Source organism: Equus przewalskii, chromosome 4 (assembly GCF_037783145.1).
Source record: "Equus przewalskii isolate Varuska chromosome 4, EquPr2, whole genome shotgun sequence".
In the NCBI taxonomy this organism is placed as follows: domain Eukaryota; kingdom Metazoa; phylum Chordata; class Mammalia; order Perissodactyla; family Equidae; genus Equus; species Equus przewalskii.
In genome coordinates, this window is record NC_091834.1 from 102588832 (window position 1) to 102614881 (window position 26050).

At 51.8% G+C, this 26050-nt stretch overlaps 1 protein-coding gene and 1 long non-coding RNA gene across 13 annotated transcripts in view; both read right to left on the reverse strand.

The window, feature by feature from the left end:
* PRKAG2 (protein kinase AMP-activated non-catalytic subunit gamma 2) overlaps positions 1–26050 on the reverse strand; it is a 279715-nt gene that overhangs the window by 231778 nt on the left and 21887 nt on the right. The window lies entirely within an intron of this gene.
* LOC103553143 (uncharacterized) lies at positions 7407–12615 on the reverse strand. Its single transcript, XR_545404.2, has 3 exons — positions 12533–12615; positions 9485–9625; positions 7407–8988 (listed from the first exon to the last, which is right to left on the reverse strand). It is a non-coding gene; the product is annotated as an uncharacterized lncRNA (long non-coding RNA).

A 26050-nucleotide genomic window follows, 5' to 3' on the forward strand; every position in this document is an offset into this window, starting at 1 on the left:
TGTGGTGTGCTGAGCCGCCTGTTTCCAAGGATCCATGTGTCTAATAAACTTCTTCCTCGTGACAGTCATCTCGGCGTCTGCATGTCTTACCATACCTGACTAAAACAAATCCTGGGTGCCCTTAACACCTTGCCCTCGGGGGTGTGCAAGCTGGTTGGGAAGAAAACGGATTTGAATCGTGAGGAGAAAATGAGAGTCCCCATTTCAGACCCTGCGATGTTAACCCTTAAATAAAACTTACCAATGATTCCAACTTTTCGCCAGCAGAGGGGTTGCTTTGACAGACAGTGAGCGACCCACCCCTGAAGGTATTCAAGCAGAAGAGGATTCCTCTTTGAAGACTCTATTCTTTGATACAATTTAGATGGCAAATTTGTGGTTCAGGTGAGGGTGAGAGATGTGAAAGGTAGGGAAAGATGGATGTGGATGAGGTAAGCAGGAGGGCTTCACGGAGAGGAGACAACAGAACGTTGCACGGCTATCCACCAAAGTCACAAACAAAAAGGCAACACAGTAAGGGTCTGGGGCTCTGAGGACCTCTACGGGGGTTGGAAGTCTGTACCTTCCTTAAGGTCACTTTCAGCCCAGGTAGGTAAGAGGCAGTCCTCATCCACCCTATGATCCACTCTGAGACCTGAGAGATCAGAGGCATGGGCCTGGTAGCAAGATCTCTCTGGACACTAGGAAGCCTGAGGCCTGGCCTTGGTTCTGGCCCCAAGCAGCTGATTCCCCGAGAAAGTCACCTTAAGCTGGAACTCTGTTGTCTTGGCTGTAGAATGTGCAGTATGTTACCTGAAACACCTCCAGGTCCTCTCCAACCTAACTGCGAACATTCTGTGACAACAGCCGGGTCCAAGTCCTGGCTCAGTCATTTCTCTGAACCTCAGTTATTCCTCAGAGAAAAGAAGCTGAGTGAAAATATTTGCTCTGTGCATCTCCCAGGGCTGCTGTTGGGATAATGGACGAGCAAGCATTTGGACAAAAATAAGCATCAGCTTGGGATGTGCAAGATTATTCTAGAACCAGAGGGCACTGCTGGCGTAAACTTGAGGCTTAGCAAAAAGCTGGTACCATTTAGGGATGAGCGAAGGGCCACCATCCTACAGCCAACCCCCAGGCACTGGTACCAGTGGTCCTCCAGGGAACCAGCCAATCACAATATTTTCTCCTGCTGGTTCTGGAACTAGCCTTGCTGGGTTAGCTGGGCTTGTTTTATTTTCTGTGTGCTTTATTCCAAAGTATACAAACAAGCCTGAGGAAAAAAGCCTAATTAGTTTTGCTTGGAATAGCTGGAAATGCCAGGGAAAAGGGCTGCACCATCCAAAGTGTTCAAAGGTTTCCTACACTTGGAGACAAGCGCCTGGGTGTGACTTACGGGGTGCGGGTGACTTTCTGCAGCTCTGACTGCCAGCAGCTCCACGTCTCGGGTACCTGGCACTATCCACTAGAGACTTAGGAGCGTACACCACTCTGCTCCAGCTCACAAGCTACCAACCACAATTAGGGTCATTGTTTCCACCTGCATTTACGCTCGCTTCCAAAATCTCCACGCACTCCTGGGTTCACGCTGCCTCTTCAGGCTCTGAGCTCTTCCATCCACTCTCCTTAGAGGGTGCAGCTCAGCTCTCTTGAAGGAGAAGCCCCAGTAGATCAAAGATATTAGTAAAGCCGGAAGACCATTGTTGGCCCAACCTGCCATCTCCGGGATATTCCTGCCTGTGCCACCTCCTTTCTGATTCACAGCTCCCCAGTTTACCTTCCTAAACACTGCTTTCTGAGCATTACTCTTAGCACCCTCACTAGACCACAAAAGACAAAGCGAAACCAAAATAAAACAAAACCCAAAACACTAGCTCCATACTACCTACAGAACAAATGCAAAATCTTCAGCGAGGCATTCCAGGCCCGTAGGAGCCTGGCCCCAGCCATCCCACCTTCCACCTCTTGGGCTTGCAAAAAGCTGTCACCCAGAGTCCTCAGGGTCCCTCAGCACCCCATGCCTGCATACGACTGACTGCAGTTTTGCATCGCAAGTCCACATGGGTTCCCCTCCACCCCTAGTAAGGCTTCTCTGGCATCTGTAGGTTACTACTTGGCCTCTCTCCTGGAATTGACTTCTTGGGTGTATTTTTAGTGTTGGCATTTGCATATGCTATCTCAACCCACACACCAGGTAAATGGGTAAAATACTACCTGTTTCATCGATAAGGAAATTGCTGCTCAGAGAGGCTGAGTCGCCAAGGTTACGGACACATCAGTGGCCACGCTGGGCTTCAAACACAGGTGTGTTCCCTCCAAAGCCTGACTGTTCCAACAGGTTCACCCCCCCACCCCCTCTTATTTATTTAATTTTGCTAATTTGTATCTTCTGGTTTTTCTGTGGCACAGGCTTGTTTATTATTTGTGTATTAAAAATAAGAGGAGATGCTCAGGCTCTCAGAGTTGGTAATTCCCCTTTTAGGGGTCCATGCCGAAGAAAATCCAAGATGCAAACAAAGGTTTATGCACAGAGATAGTCTCTGCAGCAATGGGCAAGGCTCAGGTGCCACCCAAGTGGGCCAGAGCGGGATTACTGTCCAGGGAGCTCGGACAGAGCCGTGCATCGTGGAGTTAGGGAGTCACAGCAAACCAGAACAGTGACTTCAAGGAATGCAAATGATGAGGGAAATGTGGCAGGAAATCTCAAACTATACACGGTATTATCTTGGCTGCATAAGTGACAGAAGACTAGAAACACCCAGCACACGTGATTGAAAGAATGCCCCTCACCCCAGCCCCCTTGTAACAGACCTGGGTTAGATTTCTTATCTAGCACAACCCTTTACCAAATCCCATGCCATCTTCAGCCATGAGTGAAAAGTCAAATGCTGCGTGCCAAGCTTGTCCCTGTGAATGCAGCCACAGCCCTGACAGCACAGGGCCCCACGGCCCCACGGCCCCATCAGCCATGGTGCCAGGCCCATGTGTCACATCACTCGTGGAAACTTGCAGACTGACAGTAGCTGCTCAGTAAAGCATTATCCTCCTTCCTTTTATAGGTGGTCCCTGCTGACCCTGTGCTCATGGTCAGCAATCCTGGGACTGCCAGATCTGTGCACAGGAAAGCCAGAGGCCGAGGCAGAGAGCTGGTGAGACACCAAAACAAGACAGGTGCCCTGGGCCCAGCGCTTGGCTCCTGGTTGCACTGGCTGCACTTCCATTTCACTTGGAAGCCAAGCAGCCTGGAAGAGCAGGCACGGATGGTGATGGCACAGCGTTGGCTTGGGCGTCCATTGGGAACAGCATCTGAGATTACCGGGCTGAGCATGAGCGCTGATGGTGTGGCACTTTACTTTGGAACCTCATTTCTACAAACAGCTCGAGGCCAGTGCTCCTGCATCCATCAACTCTGTGCAATACATTGGGGCAATTGAGTAGCTTCTAAAATACCCTAATTGGGAATCAACACGTCAAAGAGGGCTACTCGGCACCTCGAACATTGTTATTGAAATCTATACCAGAGGGCTCATTAATCAGCTCAGGAAATGTGAGAACTCCCTTTCATTGGCAAAATGAGTGGTGTCCAAGTAAGTGCCAGTTCAGGAGGATGGCACAGGCGGCAGAACCCTTGAATAAACCAGCTAGGGGATCCGGCCAGCTCGGCAGCCCATCCACCCTGCAGCCCTCGAGGCCAGGATACCCTCTGGGCCCACATCCTCCGTCTCAGAGGACCTGCTGCTGAACTCGGCTTCCGGGTTGGCCAGTCCCATCCTAAGAATACCCTTGGGTTCTGCTCAGAGGGAATCTGCCAAAGGGCAGCAGCGAGACCTCCTCCGAGCTACAAAAGTGGGTTTACCTGCCGCCTCAAATCATCTGTAGGGGTTTGGCAAGCTCTGGTCCAAGATTTCCTTTCATTGTAACATACCACACGGTACTGAGGCTGTTGGGGTGGGGGGAGCGAGGGGGACACAGAGCCTCATCCACCTCCGGTCCTGGAGGCCACTGATATTTACCAAAGTACCCAGATGTGTGCTGAACAGCCAAATTGGCTTAGATTCATTTGCTGCTCGGCACTCACGGGAAACCTCCATCCTGGTAGAACTAGTTGTTCTAGATGTCCTGGATTGCAAAGACATTTGGAATCATTAAGATCTCATGCCCTGATTTCAATGGAGAGGAACCACAAGCGCAGCAAACTCCCCCAAAGGGTAACAGTTTCTCATCTTTCACAGCCACGTTCTGGACCCTCGAAGGTCTTAAGAGACGTAGGCTACTGCCTGGAGCCCGCATGGGGAGACCGCTCCTGGGTCACCAACTCCTCCGTCGTGAGTGTGGAACAGGGTCCAGCCCCCCATCCAAAGAAGTGCCGTGTGCACTGACTGTATACGTACACGTGGCAGCATTTTTGTTTGGGGCATGTCACCTGCCAATCACAGAGTTACTGCCATCAAATAAGCTAACACGTAAATCAGCTCTAAATCACATGCCACCATTGGGCAGTGACTCCCCAGAGGCCACACAGCCGGGCGATTAGAGGGCCAGGCCCAGGACCCAGGAGCTCTTGATTTTGACCCCTGCACCTGACAAGGAAGGGCTTCGCCCTGCCTGCTGGAGAGCCAGCTGGGCTGTGCAGGTGGCCCTAAAGCGACCTCTCCCCTAACTTCACTCCCACAAGCCCAGGGTGTGCACGGTGCAGAGAACAGAGGAGAGAAGGGGAAGCATTCGCCATTCATGCCGGCAGCCAAGAAGACACGCATAAAGGAGCACTGGTGGATTTGGCGTGAATAAGACACATTCTCGCTTAGGTATTTGCCTGTCAAAGCCAAGTGGGCCTCTCCTCCTCTTGGGGTCCTCTCTGACCCTGCCCCCAGCCCCGCCATCACAAGGACTCTCCTGCCCCCACAGCCACAGGTTCCTTTGATTTCTATCCTGCTAACGTTTAGGTCCCACCTCACAGTTGCACAGTCCCTAACTGAACACGTCATCTGGGTTCATTGGCCAATCCAGGGGCAGCCTCCCCAGACCCGAGAAGCCGGAGCCCGGCACCTGACAGTGCATTCACCTTCAACGAGAACAGCCTGGCACTCGGGAAGCCCCCATTCTGCTTATGCATCTTGTAGTTCAACAAAACAAGACAGCTTCTCCCTTAACACGACACTCCCGCCCTCCGTGGTCCACCACAGCTCTCGCTTTCTCTCCCGGTGGTCCCTCTCCTAGCAACAGATGTTCATGAAACCACCAAGTATGGAACACAAGAGAAACAGAACATGGAGACCCCCAACCTCATAGACTTTGGTTCTGGCTGGGAGAAAAGTTGTGGAGACAAGAAACAAGCAGGCTGAGGGTCAGTGTAGTACAGACAGCAGCCACCATGGAAGTTTCTAGAAGGAAGTGACTGCTTTGGAAGAAACTTGTAAAAAAGAGCTTTATGAAAGGAGCAAGATTGAGGCTGAGAGTTTGAGAGAGAAGCAGGACCAGATGAAAAAGAAAAAGAGGCACTGGAGGGTCCTCGCATTCTGTACGGCTCCCGAGTACATGCTTGCCATTGGTCCCTGGCACACTGCCAAGGCTCTGGAAGGCTCTAGAAGGCTCTGCAAGGCTCACAGCTACTAGATCTTCCATTTAAGCAGGAAGCCAGCTTGGCTGAGCTTGGTTAGTGGGGCAGGTGCTTCAGTTCTGAATGTCTGTGACCTAAAACTGCCTCAAAGGCACAGCTGAACAGAAGGTTCTGGGCCACCCAGGCGGTGGACGGCCAAGCTGTTGTTGCTCAACACACACCAGTCTTCCCAATTTAATTGAAACCAACCCAAATCACACTGGGGCACAAAAAGGTTTTTTTTCTCCAGACTGCCCTCTGTAACAGTGCCCCTCAGCATGTCCTCTCTCAGACAAACTGCATCCATCTCCCTGTGCCTGCCGCGAGGCATCAAAGTCCTCGCTCATCCTTCAAACTGACGCCACTTTCCCCAGGGTTCCAATTCCAGCCTTGCCATTAACCAGCCCCGTGACCTTGGATAAGTCATTGAACCCCTCTGTGCCTCAGTTTCCGCATCCGTAAGAGGAGATTAATAATAACTGTACCCACGCCACAAGGCTGCTGTGAGGATTAAATGAGTATGGATGTGTATCTATTGAGAGAGGCACACACACACACACACACGTGCACACGTACACACATGTGTTCTAAATATACAGAGAGAACACTGCCCGGCACACAGCGTGCACCGGCTAAGTGTCAGTGCTGACTCTTCTGGAGGTGAACAGGGCCCAGGAGCTGATGGGAACCAGCAACCTGGGAGGCAGCACAGTCCATCTGAATGACGTGTGACCCTGGCATAAAGAAGCCCCATGTGGGCAGCTCACGCTATGACAACTGCCATCGAAGAGGGCCACAGAGACTCTGAACCTTAAGGCAAAGTAGGACAAAGCAGAATGTAAACAACAGAAAGTTCTGGAAATACACACCTGCAGTCAGCCCTGGGGCAGGGCTGGGGCAGAACCGGAAGCCCCTGGCATGAGAAGGGGCAGCGGGCCCGGGGAGGGCCTGGGTAACACTGTCACCTCCTTTAGTCCACCCACCACCCTTTAGCGAGCCTTCTTGGTAAAGGTCCCCCGCAGCGGAAAAGGAGCTGGAGGCAGGCCGGCCAGGGGAAGCTTCAGGGCTGCCAAGCAAACCAGGCGCCGGGCGCAGCACGTGCCCACATGGGCCGGACAGTGCGGCCGGGGCTCAGAGCTGGCGCTCGGTGGGACTTTGAAAGGCAGCGGGCCAGAGGGGGAGGCGGAGTCGTGAGGCTATGGGGGCAAGACAGGTTGTCTGCAGCCCCGTGAGGGATGCGGACGCCGAGGCCACCAGGCTCTGTGGCGTTGGCGGGCAGGCACACCCTGTAGGCTCTGAGTGGGGGCCAGAGAGCGAGCCCAGTAAGATACTACTGGCGCTCCGGTCAGTGTGGGGTACCCGTGGGGCAGGGGGAGCCGCACCCCACAGTCAAGCTCCCTTCTGTCTCACAAATGGCCGTTGGGGTGGGGGGAATGATGAATCCACAACAGAAAAATGGTGCCCAGCATGGGGCATCACTGTGAACATCGAAGTGTCCTTAGGATACCACACAGCAATCTGATTTTGGGCTCCCACGGCCCCCTTGCCCTCCCCACGGCCACGGCAGGAGGTACACGGCCTCCTCCACTGCAGAACCTGCCCCCTGGCCTTGGTCACGGCAGCCGGGCAGGAGCCCGAGCCTGAGCTGGCTGCACGGGGTGGGGGTGCAGGTCAGCCCCCACACGGCCAGGCGTGGCCCCCCACACGCACCTGCCTGTGGACCTCCCCATGAAGCTCCAGAAGAACAGGAAGGTTCGAGTACCCAGGCTTAATGCCTACTTGGATTCACATCATTGACTTTCTCTGAAAACTGAATAAACACTAAAACTTAAGCCGAAACTTTTTTTTTTATTGAGTTAATGATAGGTTACAATCTTGTGAAATTTCAGTTGTACATTAATGTTTGTCAGTCGTGTTGTAGGTGCACCACTTCACCCTTTGTGCCCACCCCCCACCCCAGCTTTCCCCTGGTATCCACTAAACTGCTCTTAGTCCATAATTTTAAATTCCTCATATGAGTGGCGTCATACACAGATTATCCTTCTCTCGCTGGCTTATTTCACTTAACATAATTCCCTCAAGGTCCATCCATGTTATTGCAAATGGAATGATTTTGTTCTGTTTTACAGCTGAGTAGTATTCCATTGTATATATGTACCACATCTTCTTTATCCATTCGTCTGTTGCTGGGCACTTAGGTTGTTAAGCTGAAACTTTTGAAGCATTTTAACAATTTTAAAAGAAGTCTCTCAGAATATATTACACGGTTCCTTGCTGTTACGGGTTGAACTGTGTCCCCCTCAAGAAAAGACATGTTGGAGTCCTAACCCCAGCACCTCAGGATGTGACCTTATTTGGAAATACAGTCTTTACAGAAGTAATCAAGCTAAAAACGGGGCCATTAGGGTGGGCCCTAATCCAGAAGGACTGGTGTCCCTATACAACGGGAAATCTGGACGCAGACACAGACGTGTAGAGACGGGGAAGACAGCCATCCAGCGGGGCAGACAGGCTGCAACAGATCCTCCCTGGAGCCGGGGTGGGGGGACACCCACAGACCTTTGACCCCAGAGCCCTGCCACAAGACACCTCTGTGGTTCCAAGCCCCCCAGTTTGGGCTACTTTGTTACAGCAGCCCCAGGAAACAAATATACATGCTTTTCCCCCTTTCGTTTTATAATAGCTTTATTAAGATAGAATTCACATACCATATGATTCACCCATTGAAAGTACACTTTTAAATTGTTTTTAGTACATTCTCAGAGCTATGCAACCGTCACCACAGCCAATTTTAGAACATTTTCATCACCCTCCAAAGAGAGCCCATCCTTATTAGCGGTCACTTCCCACCCCCCTGGCCTCTCTCCAGCCCCTGGCAACCGCTGATCTACTTTCTGTGTCTGTGGATTTGCCTGTTCTGGATGTTTCCTATAAATGGAATCACCATGTGGGGTCTTTCGTGAATGGCTTCCTTACCTTCTTAACCAGAATATAACCTAGTTATTTAAACATGAGTTAGTGTTATATGGGGGGAAACCCACTGGCTTTAGGATCAGAGTTTGAATCTGTTCCCCACCCTCTAGCTCTGTGACCTTAAGAGAATTACTTAACCTGCCTGACCCGGAGCTCCTCCATCTGTAAAGGGACTAACGGCCGCCTCACAGGGCCGTGCAGTGATTCAGTGACAACATGTGTGCGGGCCGGGCATCGCTGATTTGATTAACTGTTAGTCCTCTTCTCATGCCTTGAAGACTAGCTGCCACTCAGGAAAGCTGTCATTTAACACAGAGATGGTGTCGGGGATGCTGAGGCAGGTGGGGCCCAGTGGTCCTTCCACTGAATTCCCCAAACTGCTGAGCTCTCCAGGCAGTTGATGAAAAGCAGTTTTATATCAGGTAGCCCAGGGCTGGGTTCTGTAAATTAAACAGCCAGCACACAAATAATTACTGTCTCCATTGGATTCTTTCGGCCCCTTCCTCGCTATCAGCTGCCCCTTTACTCTGAGTCAGCTGCTAAACACCTTCTCGTTTTCAGAGACTTCTCATGGCTGCCCTGTCTAGGAAGGAGCCACGGGGAGCCGTCAGGGAGTCTGACCACCATCCACAAGCCTGTGACCAGCCAGCTCATCATCCAATCGCCAATTAATGTGGGGGAACCTACCACAACTGCCGTGGCAAGGGAACTCATCGCTGCCTCCCCACCACCTGGTTGGCCCGGCTGACAAGGCAGAGGACAGTGACTTAGGGAGGGCCCAGCATCATGACTGGGCTTAGTGACCAAGACAGGGACACCAGAAGGCTGCGAAGACTGCAGCAGCAGGTCGGAGAGCCAGGGGAAGAGGTGGGCTGCTGGGAAGCTCTATAATACGAATCATGAGGGTGGATTTGGCCTCCGTTTATGAGCACTCACCATGTGAGAGAGGCGCTGGGTGGGCACAGACCCCTCTTCCATGTACGTTCAGGGACGGGAAAGCAGAACGTGAGGAGATGGAATCTTGGACTATCAGACTGTCAGGTGCCCCACTTCCCGGAAACTCAGCAACATCTGGGGCTGGGGAGGGAGGAGGGAAGAAATGACACCCTCAGGCTGATCCTCTGTTCCTCCACCAGGGCTGAGCCCAGAGCCACTCCAGATAGAGGGGAGCCAGAAGGGAGGTCAAGTCCACTCCTGGCTACGTCATTCGTCTGATGGCTCTTAACCTGGAGGGACCATCAGAATCCCTGGGAGCACTCTTACAAAACACAGACGCCCAGAATCCCCTCGAGAACTACTGAATCAAAGTTTCTGGGGCTCAGGAAGACTGAAATGCACCCTAATTCAGAACCACTGGCATAGTCCTGCACCTCACTGTAAAGACGGGGAGACAAACACAGTGAGAAAATGACACGCTCAGGGTCCCCGGGTTGTTCACAGCTTGAAGTGTGGAATCAAAACAGAAGGTGCCTTTGAGAAGGGAAATGGGAAATCGGGAATCTGAGCTCTCCCTTTAAGAAGGAATCACATTTTCATTTAAAGCAAAATAAGAAACAATTCCTCAGACTTCGGCGATTCAAGGGCGGTGCAGTCACGTGCCCTCTGTCCAGGATATTTATAATATTCTACAACTGAGAAAGCCTCTTTGCTGGAAGCTTCACAACCGGCTGAGGCCAAAGGTCCCAGTGCAGGCTGCATTTTGTTCCATTTGCTCGCCCCTCTATGTGTCCTCCTGCCTGTCGCCTGGCGTCCAGATCCTAAGATGATACGTGCCTGGTCTGTGCTGCTGTGTCAGCATCAAGGTGTGTGAAATACGTCGCAGAGAACCAGAGAACCAGAGAACCAGAGAACCGCGTGAAGCCCTAAGACGCAGCTGACGGTAGAGACAGTGAGAACTCACCAATGGAGCCAGTGGTCTCTACATCGCAAAGAGACTGTAAGGAGATCAGAGCGGCCTCCCTGTGGGGCCCCTCCCTCTCGGAGGATTACACGCCCCACCACTGACATCAGACCTGGCCACGTGGCTGGCTTTTCCCAGAGGTGATGTGCGCCACTTCCCAGGGGACCAGTCAGGAGCTGTACTGAGATCTGACACCCCCTCTTATCCCTCTGACAGCGCAGACTCAGGAAGGGGCTGCTCCTTCAGCCTGGGCTCCCCAAACTGGGCGTGGAGCAGAGACACAGCTGCCCGAGTGGATACACAGACTGGGAGAGAAGAAACCTGTCACTGCTCACCGCTGCGATCGGGGGCCATTTCTCACCTAGCATAACCTGGCTGATACTCACTATTTTTCTGCCCCCCTTTCCCTCTTTCTTCTGTGTCATTCTCTAGCCCTATATAAGCTCAGTCTGGCTTACTGTGGTTAAAAAGGTGGCTACTTGGCCTCCTCGCCCACCAGGCTATTTGAGTCAAGTTTAGATTGAAGGGGCCTTGGAGAGTGAGCCCTGAACCCAAATACAACACAACGCAACAAATCAGCAAATCAACAGTTTGTTTCATATTATTCTCTACTTATTAATGCTTTGAGTGTATGTTTTGTATCCTCAACGGTATCTTAAAAAAAACGTCATGACAGTCTTTCTGTAAACACTCATAACCTTTAACATAGAGCCAGACACCCAACACGTGCTTCCTCTTGGCTGGATCTAATTCAGCAAACACACGCTGGACATCTGTTGTGTACCAGGCACACAGGTGACAAGGGCACAGGGATGCAGGGCAAAGCCTCGGCCCTCAGGCAAGTCCCAGTCTGGGGGGAAGGACACATTCGAGACAGTGATTTTTGTCAGAAAGGCGCAAGCCTGCTGTCTCCGCAGGAAGCTTCTGGCCAGTCTCTCTGAGGTCCTCCTCAGGCCCACCCCTCCCTGCTCCTCCCACACTCTCGCCTGGGGACTTGTTCGTGTATCCTTTCCTAGAACAAACGGGTCCGGTAAGGGCATACCCAGAATTACAGACACTGGAGCTTCAAATCTACGTCACTGGTTGCCAGGCCAGACGTCCTGTCCCCCACCCCCCAGGGCCTCCTTCACTCCCTTTCCTGCCCCCAACTGCCTCCAAACAAAAATGAGTAACCAAGCAGCCAGAAGGGGCTCAGCCAGCAGCTAGGGTGACCAATTAGTCTTGGTTTGCCCAGGACCATCCTGGTTTTAAAACAGAAAGTCCCACGTTCCAAGAAACCCCTCAGTCCCAGGAGAACCCAGACAGCTGGGCACCCTAACAGAGAGAGGATCTCCCCGCTCCCGGGCGGTCATGTGCTCATGCGTGTGTCTGTCCCCGGCTGCCCCGCCTGAGCCTCCCACACCCAGCCTCGCCTCCTCTCTGACTCCTCTGACTTCAAACTCCACGAATTTCATCCATTTCCTCTTTCCATTTTCCAGCTCTTTGGTAACTGAGGAAATTCCCTCCCACTTTTCCCTTCCTCTCTCTGTTTTATTTATTTGGTAAAAATCTACCCTAATCATTGAATAAGAAGAGAGCCATGGATGTGTGTTTATCATGAAAAAGTTATTACATAAGTGAAAACAAAAGGTTTGAAGCAAAATTAAAAATAACTACCAGGGTCCCCACGTCCCCAAATATATTGAGAATGTGTAGCAGGCCCCTTTAGAATTTCTATAACATTCTTCATTTATCTCTTTTTCCTCCTCTAACCAAACGTGCTCTTGGTAAAATACCACTTTGGAGACAAACAAAACAGCGCTGCAATTCCATTTTGTCTCCTGCTCTTTCATTACTGTATTCGCTCACCCATTCATTCAGCAGAATGTTTTCCTAACGTTGCAAATGTACATTACAACAGAGATCGCAGCCATGGAAGGCCGTGGTCAAGTCAAAGCCACCCCAATTTCCCGTCGGCCAACAGAAATCAGAATCAGAGACAAGTGAAGGTGGAGAGCTGAAACCAGAGAAACAGAGAGAGCAGGGGCACAGCGGACAACACTACAGTCACGTCGCACATTTGGCTCCAACAGAAACCCTAATACCTGGTCTTGGAGTTTCCACCTTAACTGATCTGGGGTGCAGCCGGGTACCGGGAGTTTTAATGGCCCTCAGGCGAGTCTAATGTGCAGCCAAGGTTGAGAACCACCGCAGCTGACCAAACAATGAAGTCACAATGGGTTACAGGACACTTGTCTCCCATAAAGAGAAAACAGTTCCTGGGTAGAAGCACAGCTCTTCTAAACACACGTGCCGATGGAAATTTCTTGAGATGGACGTACAACCTGGATTACCGCAGCCTCTTCTGGCCTGGCTTCTGATGCCAGACCCTGCACATCCCTGGGGGCACTCTGCAAGGACCACAGGGCACCTATCCTGGTGCAGCATTTCCCCAGGTGTCACTCGGGGCCTGTGCTGGGTTCCAGCTCCGGAGCAGATGTGGTGAACTCTGCCTCACACTGCTTCACTCTCCCTTCTCATCCTGTCTAAAAAATGCCAGAGTAGTGATCTGGGTCCACACAAGCCTGGAGTTTGAGCTCACACTGGGATGCAGGAGGCATCTCCAATGGCTCAGGGCCTCCGGGCACCACCTGTTCATTCAACAAGCAGTAATGAGCCCCTGCCACCTAGGAGGCGCTCTGGCCGCAGGCCAGCCCTGGGATGAGTGCAGCTCCTTGTCTGTGGGTCTCCATGCTCATGTGCATCTCCTTCCCCTGGAGCCTCGAGACAGGCCCCCAGGGACAGAGCGGCAGGCTGGGGGTCTCGAGAGGGGATGGGGCTGAATATCAAATCCTGGCCCAACAAGTAGGCTGGGGCCCTCCTTGAAAGCAGGGCCGACATTCGATTCATCTTGGTACATTCACGACGGAGCACAGGTCCCGAGGAACAGCAGATGCTCAGCAAATATTGGTTGAAAGAGAGGATGAATAACACGTGAAAAAAAAGAACGACATACAAAGCCCATCTCGTGGAGGTGACAATGCTAGAAAGTCTGATAAAGCACAGATGAGAGAAAGAAGGGAATTCTGCAGATTTAGGAAACTTACAAACTGACAGTGGCCTTGTCACCTCTCTTTCTTCCTCCTTTAAGGTTTGGCCTCAAGAAGACATTGATATGAAACTGCCAATACATGAGTTCACTTGGCGTGTTCTGATGTGTTCTGAGGATTCTTGGATATGACACCAAAATCACAGGCAACAAAAGGAAAAATAGATAAATTGGACTTCACCTAAATTTACTTTTTTTGGAGGAAGATTAGCCCTGAGCTAACATCTGCTGCCAATCCTCCTCTTTTTGCTGAGGAAGACTGGCCCTGAGGTAACATCTGTGCCCATCTTCCTCTACTTTATATGTGGGATGCCTGCCACAGCATGGCTTGCCAAGCAGTGCATAGGTCCGCACCTGGGATCTGAACCAGTGAACCTCAGGCCGCCAAAGCGGAACATGTGAATTTAACCACTGAGCCACCAGGCCAGCCCCTCATCTAAATTAAAAACTTGCATGCTTCAAAATATGCCACAAAAAAGTGAAAAGACAACCCACAGAATGGAAGAAAAATATTTGCAAATCATATATCTGATAAGGGACTTGTATCCAAAATATATACAGAACTTTTAAACTCAATAATAAAAAAGACAACCCGATGTAAAAACAGGCAGAGGATATAAATGGACATTTCTCCAGGGAAGATTTACAAATGGCCAAAAAAACCATGAAAAGATGCTCGACAACGCTAGCCGTTAGGGAAATGCAAATCAAAACCACAGTGAGCTACCACTTCACACCCACTAGGGGGCTCAAATGAACAGAGAGACAATAGCAAGTGTTGATGAGGACCAGGAGAAGTTGGCCCCCTCATACACTGCTGGTGGGAATGTAACATGGTAAGCCCATTTGGAAAACTGTCTGGCAGCTCCTCAAAAGTTAAACACAGAGTTACTATCTGAGCAGCAATTCTATTTCTGGGTATAAACCCAAGAGAAATGAAAACATACATCCACACAGAAACTTGTACGTGAATGTTTATAGCAGCGTTATTCCTAACAGCCAAAGGGTGGAAACAACCCAAAGGTCCTTTGATGAACAGATGAACAAAATAAGGCATATTCATACAACGGAATACTGTTCAGGCATAAAAAGGAATGAAGTACTCATATGTGCTACAACATGGGTGAACTGAAACATTACGATAAATGAAAGAAGCCAGTCACAAAAGACCACATATGGCACGATTCCATTTACATGAGCGTCCAGAACAGGGAAATCTACAGAGACAGAGAGCCCGTTTCGTGGTTGCTTAGTGCTCAGGGATGGGGACAGACTGGTGACAGCTACAGGGGAAGGGATTTCTTTTGGAGGTGATGAAAATATTCTAGAATTGACTGTAGTAATGGTTGCACCTATCTGTGAATATTCTAAAAACCAGTGAATTGCTCACTTTAAATGGTAAACTGTTGCTAGGTGAATTATACCTCAAAAAAGCTGTTTAAAAAAATAGAAGGTGTACCAAGGCCAGGAAAAAACATCAGCAACCACACTGAGACCCACTTCTCACCTGTCAGACTGGAAAAATGAAGAAGTACGTCTACGCAGTCTGTCAGCGAGCCTGTGGGAAAGGAGCAACCGCTCTCACGCACGGCTGCTGGAAGACATATTGGTACGACCCTCCTGGAGGGGTCTCTGGGGGTACTCACCAAAAGCACATATGCGTGCCTGTGAGCACATGCGTTCCCTGCAGACGGCACACACGTCTGCATCAGGCCCAGGCTGCACGTGCTTAGGCACCCTCCTTACTGTGGACGTCGCGCTGTCTACCTGTACTGGCCAACAGACCACCCACGGGGCTCGGTTCAGTCGTGCTCAAGAGAAGACCAATCAGCACATCACCAACTCAGCCAAGGTCACTGATACCACTCAAGGACACACTGAATGAACAGATCAACATAGCCCTGGTCATGCAGAGAGCAAAGGAAAATCAGGAAAGCAAAACGTGCCTAAAGAGGAAGGGTTGGGAGGATGTTTGGGGAGATGGGCTGTGACTGTGGGAGAGGCAGTGAGAGGATTTTCCTTCCCTTAAGGTCAGAGACTGTGTCTTTTCCTTACTTCATCATGCAGATTCTTTCAGGAACAAGTCTTCCAGCAACGAGAGCTGCATGTGCAAAGGCCCTGAGGCAGGAGAAGGCCAGGCCTGTCCATGGCAGAGCACAGTGGCCAGTGTGGCTGAAGTAACTGATGAAGTCAGAAAAGCAGTGAAACCATACTCTTCTGGATCTTTTAGGCCAATGTAAGGACTAGGTCTTCTACTCTGAAAATGACAGGGAGCCACTGGAAGGCTCCAGTGGGGGATGACAGGATCCGATATGTTTTAACATGATCTCTCTGGCTGTTCTGTTGAGAGCAGACTGCTGGGAGCAAAGATGGAAGCTGGGAGACTGGTGAGGAGGCTACTGTTACAGTCCAGGTGACAGCTGGTGGAGGCTGGGGCAGGTGGAGGCAGTGGAGACGGTAAGAAATGCTGCATCATTCGAGCCCAATACTCCCCCTTAAGACGGGGACCAGGAGGAGAGCATCATGGGCCTGCTAAGCATAACAGATATCGCCAGAACTCCCTTTACAACTCAGCTCCCTAGTTCAATGGCCATCAAACTCTTCTGCATAAAAGTTAGGAGTTTTCTGGGTGCTCCCCTCTATTCCCTACACAAATTTTAATTCCCACATGACCTTTGGACACCATCTGCTGATGGTGGGACAGTCTCTGGAGCCTCTTGCTGGTCTCCAACGGTGGTGAACTGAGCAGAAAACCTCTCTCTTTCCCCAGCTCAGGGGCACCTGCCCATCTCACCTGCCAGAACCCCACCTAGGTCATCGCCACAGCCCCACGAGGCTGGTGTGAGTCAGGTCCTCCAACGCATTCCTTCTGCTCCGGGACCTGCAGCAGACTGGATTTCCGTCTCCCTTTTCCTGTGAGTGGAGACGACAAAGTCACACGGGCTTCCGCTCGCATCGTGCGGTGCTGGCAGGCAGGAGGTTTTCAGGCTGAAACCTCATGTCTAAACAGCATGGATGGAGAACACCAGTGGAACACCAAGCTTTTCTTCTACTTTCCGGGACTCAGACATGCTGGGGTGGGGGCCTAGAAGACATCTTGGGAGACCCAGACGCTGGAGGTGTACCTTAGGGGCAGCACTGGAGCAGTCCTGACCCCAGGGCAGCCCTTTCCCCATCATGTGTGTCTTATCCCCTTGGATTAGGGACCATCCTGCTCCAGTGTGACCTCATCTTAACTAATTACATCTGCAACAACCCTATTTCCAAATAAGGCCCCATTCTGAGGTCCTGGGGTTAGGACTTCATCTACTTTTGGAGACAAGCAGGACCCAAGGTGATCAGGCTAACACCCCAGACCCTATGCTTTTGGTTTTCGTCCAGTGAGATGTGGTGAAAATGGACATCACAGACAGCTTCCTGTAGCACAAGTCCTGTCTTTTGGTCATTCCTTTCCTTAACCCTGATTTCCCCTTCACTTTGTGTGTATGTGTCCTCTCCCATGAGTCTGAGGGGACCCCTTCAGTGCCTACCCACAGCACCAGCATGATACCACGGTGTCACCGCAGGCTGACACACTGGGCTGAACCCACAGGCCAGGGACAGTGAGGACTCCCAGGCACTTTGGTTCAGAAGCAAGAGAAGGTGGCAGTGGGGACCTTGCCCGAGGCATCTTCTCTGACCCTTCCCAATGATGCTCAAGACCTCACCTGGGAACCAACCAGGGGTCAAGTCCCTCCATGCCAGTCCCTTCTCCCCGTCCCCAGGAAAGCTGGGCCCAGTGCTGGCTCCTCCCCCTCTGGGGGAACCCAGGCCTCTTGCTCCCCTTTGCTGGGAGGGAGCCCTTTGGTGCTGCGTGTGTGGTGAGGAGGCTGGAGGAAGCCCCAGGCTGCCCCCGTCCCTGCAGCCCCAGGTGGGGCACAGAGGGCATGTGCCAGGGTCTCCAGGGCTGGAGAACAGACACATGGGCTGTGTCGTCCAGCCCCGGGGCCCCTACCCAGCCTGGCGCTCCCCTAGGCAGGCAGGGCGCTGTGTCCTGGTGGTGGGCTCCCCATTCTCTGGTCAGGCTTGCTGGCTTCCAGCTGTAGGTCCCGTGACCAGTTCCCTTAGGACCAGGGGAGACTGGGGATGCTCAGGTCTTGGATCACTCACAGCCGTGGAAACTGCACGGGAAATGAGCGGAGCAGATTCTTGGATGTGAAAGGGCCCAGCTCAGCCCATTTGCTAAGGTGTCCCCAAACAAGGGTCACCCCGAAACAAGGTCACCCCGCAACAAGGGCCACCTGACCCAACAGCCAGCGCTTATTTGTGGCAGCTCTTGGTTTAAATTCCTCTTGAACCTCCTGTGCTCTGCGCCCAGTGCTGCCCTGGGCGCCCCTCCACAGCCGTCTTTCCCCTAAGAAAGACACATTCTGTGACATAAGTGTGACACCCGCGACTCCCAAGCGAGGGCTGTGTGTGAAAGCCTCGTGGGGGGCCAGCAGCTCTCCTCCCCTCCCCGGTCCCAAGAGAGAGCAAACCCCTTAGCCTGGGGTTGAGATACTAAACTGTTTTTTATCTAAGACGAAAGTTAAATTTCTTCAAATAATATCACAAATATTTTGAAATAGTCTTCAGTTCCACGTCGGGGCCAATTCAGGGCTGATGGGGAGGGAAAGGGAACAGTGGACAGGAGGAAACAATCATGGAGGGAAAACGATGGCGGCTGATCACGAGTGGCAAGGACGTGGCTCCTGACAGCCATGTGCCATCTACACCTGAACGGTTTTCCCAAAGTATTTATAGGGCCTCACAATAGAAGCAGAGAAATAGTTAATAATATTACAGAAATAGTCATATCAAATTAGCATATATAGAAATAGCTAAATATTTTTTTAAAGACTAGATGCCGCGCTGGGAAAGGGGGCATCCTAAAGTTGAGAGGGAGGAAAAGAGAAGCGGAGAGTTGAGAAGGTTCTGAGGGCTAAATGCGGCTCTTTCTTCACCTCAGGGGCAGTGAGCTTTTAATCATTAACACCTTTATCTTCTCCCCTTAAGATGCTAATGATCAATTAATCACTACTTCTGGCTAACTTCCCTTTATCCTCCTGCCTTTATCCCCACTGAGTGTGCCCGACCAGGGAGGGACTGTTTTCTGGGCTAGAGGAGCCAGGCGGGGGCTAAGCGAATCCAGAGGATACTCGCCTGTGAACCCCGAGCCCTTGTTCCCCACCCCCTGCAACAAAACCAACAGGGCACTTAATGGGGGCTACTGGTGAGCTTCCCCTGGCAAAGTGGAGATGGGAGAAGAGACGTTCGTGAGGTCAGGGCTAGTACAGAATTTAGGGCTGGAGTCTCTGAAGGCTCAGGGCTCTGGGAATGCGGACAGACCAAGGCCTGCGGGCACAAGGAGAGCAAATACCATAACCTGAATTTCATCTTTCTGTTCCCTTTCCCTTCAGGCAGTTCCTCTACTTCTAGAAGCAGCGATGGGGACACAGTAGACCCAGACCAGAGCAGGAAGCCTGGAGGCTGACTCTCGTCTCGACGGCGTGCTGGGCTGGGGTCAGTGGGGCCACAGCATTGCACAACCCGCGGGCATCGTTTTCTAGGTGGCAAAGGGCCTGGTGTCCCCTGGACTTGGGTGACACAGAGGCTCTGCCAGGCTTGGCTGGGCTATCCTCCATCTGTCCTCCGTCTGTCCCCTCTGTGCATTTGGTGCGAGCAGCCCCAGGCTGTCCAGCTGGTCTCAGGCAAGCATGTTTCCCGGACACGTCCACCTGACTTCACCCGAGGCAAGGTCACCAAGAAAAAGAGCAGGTTCCTCCGGTGCCAAGCCTGCAGACTTGCAGCCGCCAGAGACACTAATCAGGCCATTTCCTAATCTTCTAGGAGCGGAACATGCTGTGCTTAAATGCCCCCCGCCCAGTGCTCCTGGACCAAAATCTACCTAGAAAAATTTTTTTTTTTTTAAGAATCAAAAAAGTAGTAATTTTCTCAGTCATGAGCCGATTACAGAGACTGACCAGAAGAAAGGAAGAAAATATAAAGGAAAAATCAAACACTACTTGACAGAGAGAGCGCAGCACAGCAAAGCCACGGGACTGGAATCCTCACCCTGGTTTGCAGCTAAGGAGCTGTCTGCAGCCCTGCACACAGAGAGCCTGCCCAGAGCTCTTCCGGCCTCAGTTTCCCCACCTAGAAAATGATGGTTGTCCATGAGTCTGTTACTTCTATTTCTCATTCAGCAAACTTGTACTCTGTGTCTACGATTCATAAGAATAAATAATGTTTACAATTCCAAAAGCTTTAGGCACACTCTACTCATGTCTTACATTCTAACCCTGCTTTGTGGTTCACCAAATGCTTCACCTACATGATTTCGCCCTTCAACAAGGGAACAAGGGTGTAAAAGAAACGCAGCCTCCTGCCTTGGTAACACTAGGGAAGGAAGGCGATGGAAGACTTAGTCTGAAGTGATCGGCACTCCTGGCTGGAGCTCTGTCCAGGACCCGAGGTGCTGAGCCCCAGGCTGTCACATCTGCAATGTCACTGAGCACCGGGAGCAGCTGTCTTCCAGGGAGAGCCCTGCACGGAGCCTGTGCCGGGAATGGGCCTTTCGCGTGACACCATGTGGCAGAGGCGGCTGTGCAGGGCGCTCTCTGGACCTCTGGGAGTCTGCACATGGGCTGAGGATTCTTGGATAATTGGGGGGGGGGGGTTCAAGAGGGAGACTTGACCTCCCCCTAATAAGGCACGAGGGGTGAGGTGCCTACCCTCTCTGAGCTTCAGGTTCCTCTTCTGTCAAATGTGAATATTAAGTTAGTTAAAGAAATGCAAACGAATGTATGATTGACAGATTTCAGGTCAGAGCTATGAGTAGGGCCCCTAAACCCAGAGGAGAGAGTGAGTGCATGGGCAGTGTGGGGTGAGCCACGAGGCTGGGTGCAATGATGGGGGGCAGGGAGGGAGAGGATGAAGTCCAGCTTACATGAGCTATTAAAAAAAATGCTTAAAGCTCACTTATAAGCACTTTACATGCAAATTTCCTTTTTTTTTTTTTGAGGAAGATTAGCCCTGAGCTAACATCCATGCCTATCTTCCTCTACTTTATAAGTGGGCTGCCTACCACAGCATGACTTGCCGAGCGGTGCCATTTCCACACCTGGGATCCGAACCAGCAAACCCTGGGCCGCCAAAGCAGAACATATGCACTTAACTGCTGCGCCACCGGGCCAGCCCCCAAATTTCCTTTTTAAGCAAGTGCTTGATCTTCAGAATTCAGATGGAGGCACACCTCTAGGAGAGAGAACAGGTAAACTGTGGGATTTCCCTGGAGGTCCAGTTCTTGAGAGTGCTGCCGAACAGGCCCCATCTCAGTTTACAAGCCTGGGTGCATCTGTGCAGGTTTACAAGCCACTACACCAGGCATTTAAAATATCTACACACATGTGTGCAAACGCTTTCACATGCATGCAAACACACAGGTGTCTATCCCCACATGTGTGCACAGACACGTGCATGAACGCATGTATGCGAAGCCAAGGCGTACCTACAAATTTTGAATCAAGCCCATGCAGACACATGCGGGGCACACAGACAGAATTGATGGGCCGTGTGTCTAGAACCTAGAATAAATCATAAAGTTGGCATATGAAAGCGAAGGGGACCCCGCCGCAGGGCTACGTTTCGCTTCGTAAGCTGTGAAACTCATAGACATCAGACAGCTCATGCCAGTTCTGTGGTTTCTGAAAGGAATCGGTGGGCCTGCCATTCCTAAGGACCATGGCATTGAAAGGTCGTCAGAGGAAGGCTGAGCTATCACGTGGCTGGAGCTGTTGCTATGTTTTTCAAATGTGTTGCCCTGTTGTTGCTTTCCCAAAAATTTAATAAATTATGTCACCAAAAACATAATAATTGCTGGAGCAAAGCTGAAGTGATATCTTGCTGGTGTGCTTCCAAAGAGAATGAGTCGATTTCTCCTCCTCCCAGGGTCGGGGCTCACGCAGCCTATCTCTGTCCACACTGGGGTGGGGCCTCCCAAGGAAGTTTAGACTGGAACTTGAGACCACTAATCACCAAACCAATTAACAAAATAAATTCATTGGGAATCAGCAGACTCAAGGTCAGAGAGACTTGGCCCCAATTCAAACATCTGGACCAAAGCTGACGCCCTCTTCGGTGAAAAGCAGATGGAAATTCACCCTCTGCACATCTCCCACCCGTGACGAGTCATGACCCAAGGTGCCGACGCCCTCAGAACGGGGCCACAGAGCCTGAGGAGGAGACCCGAGTCTCCGGCCTTGGGAGGCTCATGGCGGCATCGAGAGCAGACAGTGAAGGGAGCCACACGAGCACACCAGTCTGTAGCCGTGGCCCGACGTCTGGCCATGGACAGAGCAGCTGGGAAGCTGTTCAACAATTCAGATTCCAAGGCCTCGACCTGGACATCCTGACTCTTGGTCGGGGTTTGGAGGGTGGGGCTGAGGTAGAGGGAGGCCAGGGAAGAAGCAAGCGCAGAAAGCAATCCTTCCATGTCCCGGGTCTCTTCGAAGGGCTGGAGAGCACTGGTCTCACACTCTGTGGGATGGAGAAGCAAAGGGTGGCGGGGCCGTGGGGAAAGAGCGGGTCCGGGAGGTAAGGCAGCACCTCAGAGACCAGCACTCTGGTCTGCTGGTCTACTGGTGGCCTCTGGGCTTCGGCTCAGTGTTCTGTAAAATGGGAATATTATACAAGGTTACCTCATCTCTGACCTCACTCTGGCTCTCAGCGCCTGTCATTCTGTGAAGTCAGTGGGTTGGAGGTCACGTGGGCTTCCCCAGGCGATGAAGGGGACCTACGATTGGAAGGAGGGGAGGATCTGACTGGGCAGAGGCAGGAGAACAAGAGTCAGAAGACCCTCCCACCGAGGTGAGGCTGCCTACCGGAGCAGTGCTTCTCAAACGCTGGCCCCCAACTAGATCACGAAATATTTTCAGTGGGCCATACCCCACTGGTTTTTTAAAAATGAAATAAAACAGAGTAGAAAATATCACAGTGCCTGGCACAAAGCAAGCACTCTATAGGTGTAAGCCATTATTATTATTTCTCCTGTGGGTCATGGCCCAAAGCTGGAAATACACTTACTTTTACTGTGGATTGTCTCTATTTCCGCACTAGAAGGCAAGCTCCGGGAGGTAGGGATTTTGACGGTTTAGTCAGCTGGCAGCCCCAGCATCTGAATCAGTGCCTGGACCCAGGTAAATGCCAGCAAGGACCTGTTGCACAAATGAATCGGCAGCGTTTCATGAAAAGGAAAGTTCAGTCACCAGGGTTCACTGGAGGTGAGAGGGAAGCAAAAATGGAAGGGTGGGGAGGGACATTTTTAGACTTCTGCCCCCTCCCCGCCCTTCCTCACACAACATACCAAGTTACCAGACACTGAGCGGGGAGGCACTTGCCAGAACACTGTGGTGGGGGAAAGGACCACCTCAGAGGTTGGAGTCCTTCCAAAACCCCCAAGGCAGGACCCTCGAGCTCATCTGCTCCTCGGAACCACAGCACCCCCAGAGTCTGCTGCTCAGGGCCCCGCTCCCTTCATCCTGGGGCTGCGCTCTCCCACGAACCATGTGCACCAGTGCAAAGAAGAGAGTTGTCATCCCATCAGAGGGCTCGCAGGGTCCCTTAGAGAGGCCAGCCAGCTCAGGTCACAGAGCAGTGAAGCCCCCTGAGCTGATCTCGCGGGGCTCCTGAGGGACACAATTCCCCCGAATGCTTAAGTATTTGTTTCTGCAGTTTAGAGGGAGCCACATTGGTTTTCCATTTCTGCTAGTCTTAGGATGTTTCTATTAAGAATAGATTTAAGTTAAAAAATGGTACTTAGATAGGATAAAAGTTGTGCTGGTGTGAATGACTGCAATTGGGACCACCCTATCCCACAATGCTCCTCTCTCTCCCTGGGAGGCAAGTAATTTAGGACACTAGGGGGAGAGGGCATTTCAGCCCAGGCATGGACGCATGCATGTCTATCCGTATGTGTGTATGGATGTGTGTGTGTGTATATGTTGTGCATTTGTGTAGCTAAGTGAGTATTCTTCCAGTTATCTTTGTAAAACAACTTCTACTCTCATAATCACCACAGGATTCAATAAAAAGCATGTTCTACTGCATTGCATATTTGCATTTTCCCACAGTTTGATCCGAGGGTATTTCCACAGCTGTCTGTGAAGCGTGGTCAGAGGTGAGGAGAGCCCCCTGGAGCCCACACTTGGGAATGGGATCCAGTTGTTTTGCAGGGGAATTTGTGTTTTAGTAACACACACGTGAGTCCCCATCTGCGTATTAAATTGTTCTCAGCAAAATCACCAAGGTTCTCCATAATAAAAGTGGGCGTGGGGGTAAAAGGTTGGAGAGGAGATGCCTGTGAGCGAAGAGAGTAGGGTGGAATGGTTCTGGAGTCTCCCAGTGAAAACACAGGGACCCTGCAGGGAGACTGTGGCCCTAAACTGGGCCCCTGGTATCTAGTGTCGTGCTGGGCTCACAGCAGCATCCCGCACAGCAGACACCAGCTCCACTGTGCAGACGAGCTGGGACTGGCAGAAACATGCCTCCTTGGCAAAGCTCCAAAGGGAGCCCCTCAGCTGCTGGTAACTTCCCTCTGGACGAGGGTCAAGTGTGGTTCACTGGCCGGGTGAGCGGCCCACCAAGGTGAAGACGTGAACTAGGCAAGTCGGTCTTAGGTGACTTTCCCTCCATTACCAGCTGGGTTCCTTTTTTCGAGTCACACGCTTACAGGATGATGGCCTCCTGGTGCTTCTGCCCAGCCTCTCAGTCTAGGAGCTGATCCTTCTGAGGCCTTTGAAGCCTAAGGACCTCGCAGGAGCCCTCTGCTCAGGCTATGCCCCCTAGATGGGTACCTTCTCATCTCAGCCCCCTGTCCTGGGGCTTTGCTCATCCTCTGAAGAGTCAGACCCCTTTTTCTTCCAAAGTGACAGTGAGCTAATCTGGTAAACCAAGTGGGAAAGTACTGAGTGCTCTGTGGGGGCTGGCCCAACCCTCCTCTCACCCGCCCAGGCCCCTTCCTCCTGCCTGGGCACAGGAGTCCTTTTAAACAGCTCTTCCTTCTAGACACAATGTTCCCTTCCTCTGGGGTTCCAGGTCAAGATAAAAGGAGATACACGCCTCTGATGTTGGCACCTGGAAGAGAGCAGTTTAGGCACTTGGCACAGCTCGCACAGGCTCACTGGAGACTACTGGGAGCATCTCCATAGAGTGACATCACTGTGACATCTGCCCTGGAGGAGAATTTACACCACAGCAATCAGCCTGCACCACTTTTCTAGAGTCAGTTTACCAGCAGCCTACTCAGCCCAGCGGCCCTCAGGGCGTGCTGCGTGGGGTTCACCTCCCCTCCCGTCCCAGGCTACAAAGCCAAACTGCAACACTGGGGCTGAGGAAAGCACAGTCTGTGTGCTGACCAGATGAAACTCTGGACAAACACTTGACATTTTTTGATGTATCTCAAAATGAGAAAACAAGACTAAGGATAATAAACAACTGTAAAGACGAAGTTCAAATTCAGCCTGCACGTGTCATCTCGTTTGTTCTTCACGCCCCATGAGCATCTGTCACAGGTGAGGAGGGGGTGGGGCTGGCGGAGCCCCACAGAGCTGCCTAGCAGGTCCAGGGCCCAGGTTTCCTGCTCCCACGGGGCCTCCTCCCAACGGATCTGGATCTGTCTCTGAATCAAAACTGACGACTGCCTAGGAAGTTGTCTGTGACCCCTGCTGGAAGCAAGGAGAGCAATGAGCGCGCTGGGGGTAGGAGCAAGCATGGGCACACCGCAGCCGCCCGGGCATGCTTGCTGTCAGCCTGCAGAGGCCAACTGCTGCTAAAGGATTTCCCGACGCGTCTCTGGAGGCAGTTCTGGCAGGTCCGAGCTCTCCGCACTCTCTCCCATACTCGCTCGGAACCCAGGCAGTGCTGGCAACGCACCGTATTCCCTGAATGAACCTGTCTGCAAGGGTCCAAGTGATCTCAGGATATGAGAAGATGATGAGGAAGCTCAGGGTCAAGGCACTGCATGCCCCAGTTTCTCCATGAGTATATTTGTTTCTGTCTGGAGGGACAGGCGAGCAAAAGCTGGAGGGTGAAAAGAAACACGAAACCTCTTTGTATTCGTTTCTCGGGGCTGCCATAACAGCGGACCACAAACTGGGCAGCTTCAAACAATAGAAATTGATTCCCTCCCAGTTCTGAAGGCCAAAAGTCCAAAATCAAGGTGTCAGCAGAGCTCCCTCCGACACCAGGGTGGAGAGAATCCTCCCTTGCCTCCTCCAGCTTCTGGCAGTCCCCAGCAATCCCTGGCTTATGGCTGCATCCCTCCAGCCTCTGCCTCCGTCCCCACATGGCCTCTCCTCCCTGTGTGTCTGTCTCTCCTTGTCTCACAAGGACACCAGTCATGGAAGGGGGCCCACCCTGCTCATCGTAACCAGTTCCACCCGCAAAGACCCTGTTTCCAAATAAGGCCACATTCTGAGGTATTAGGGGTTAGGACTTC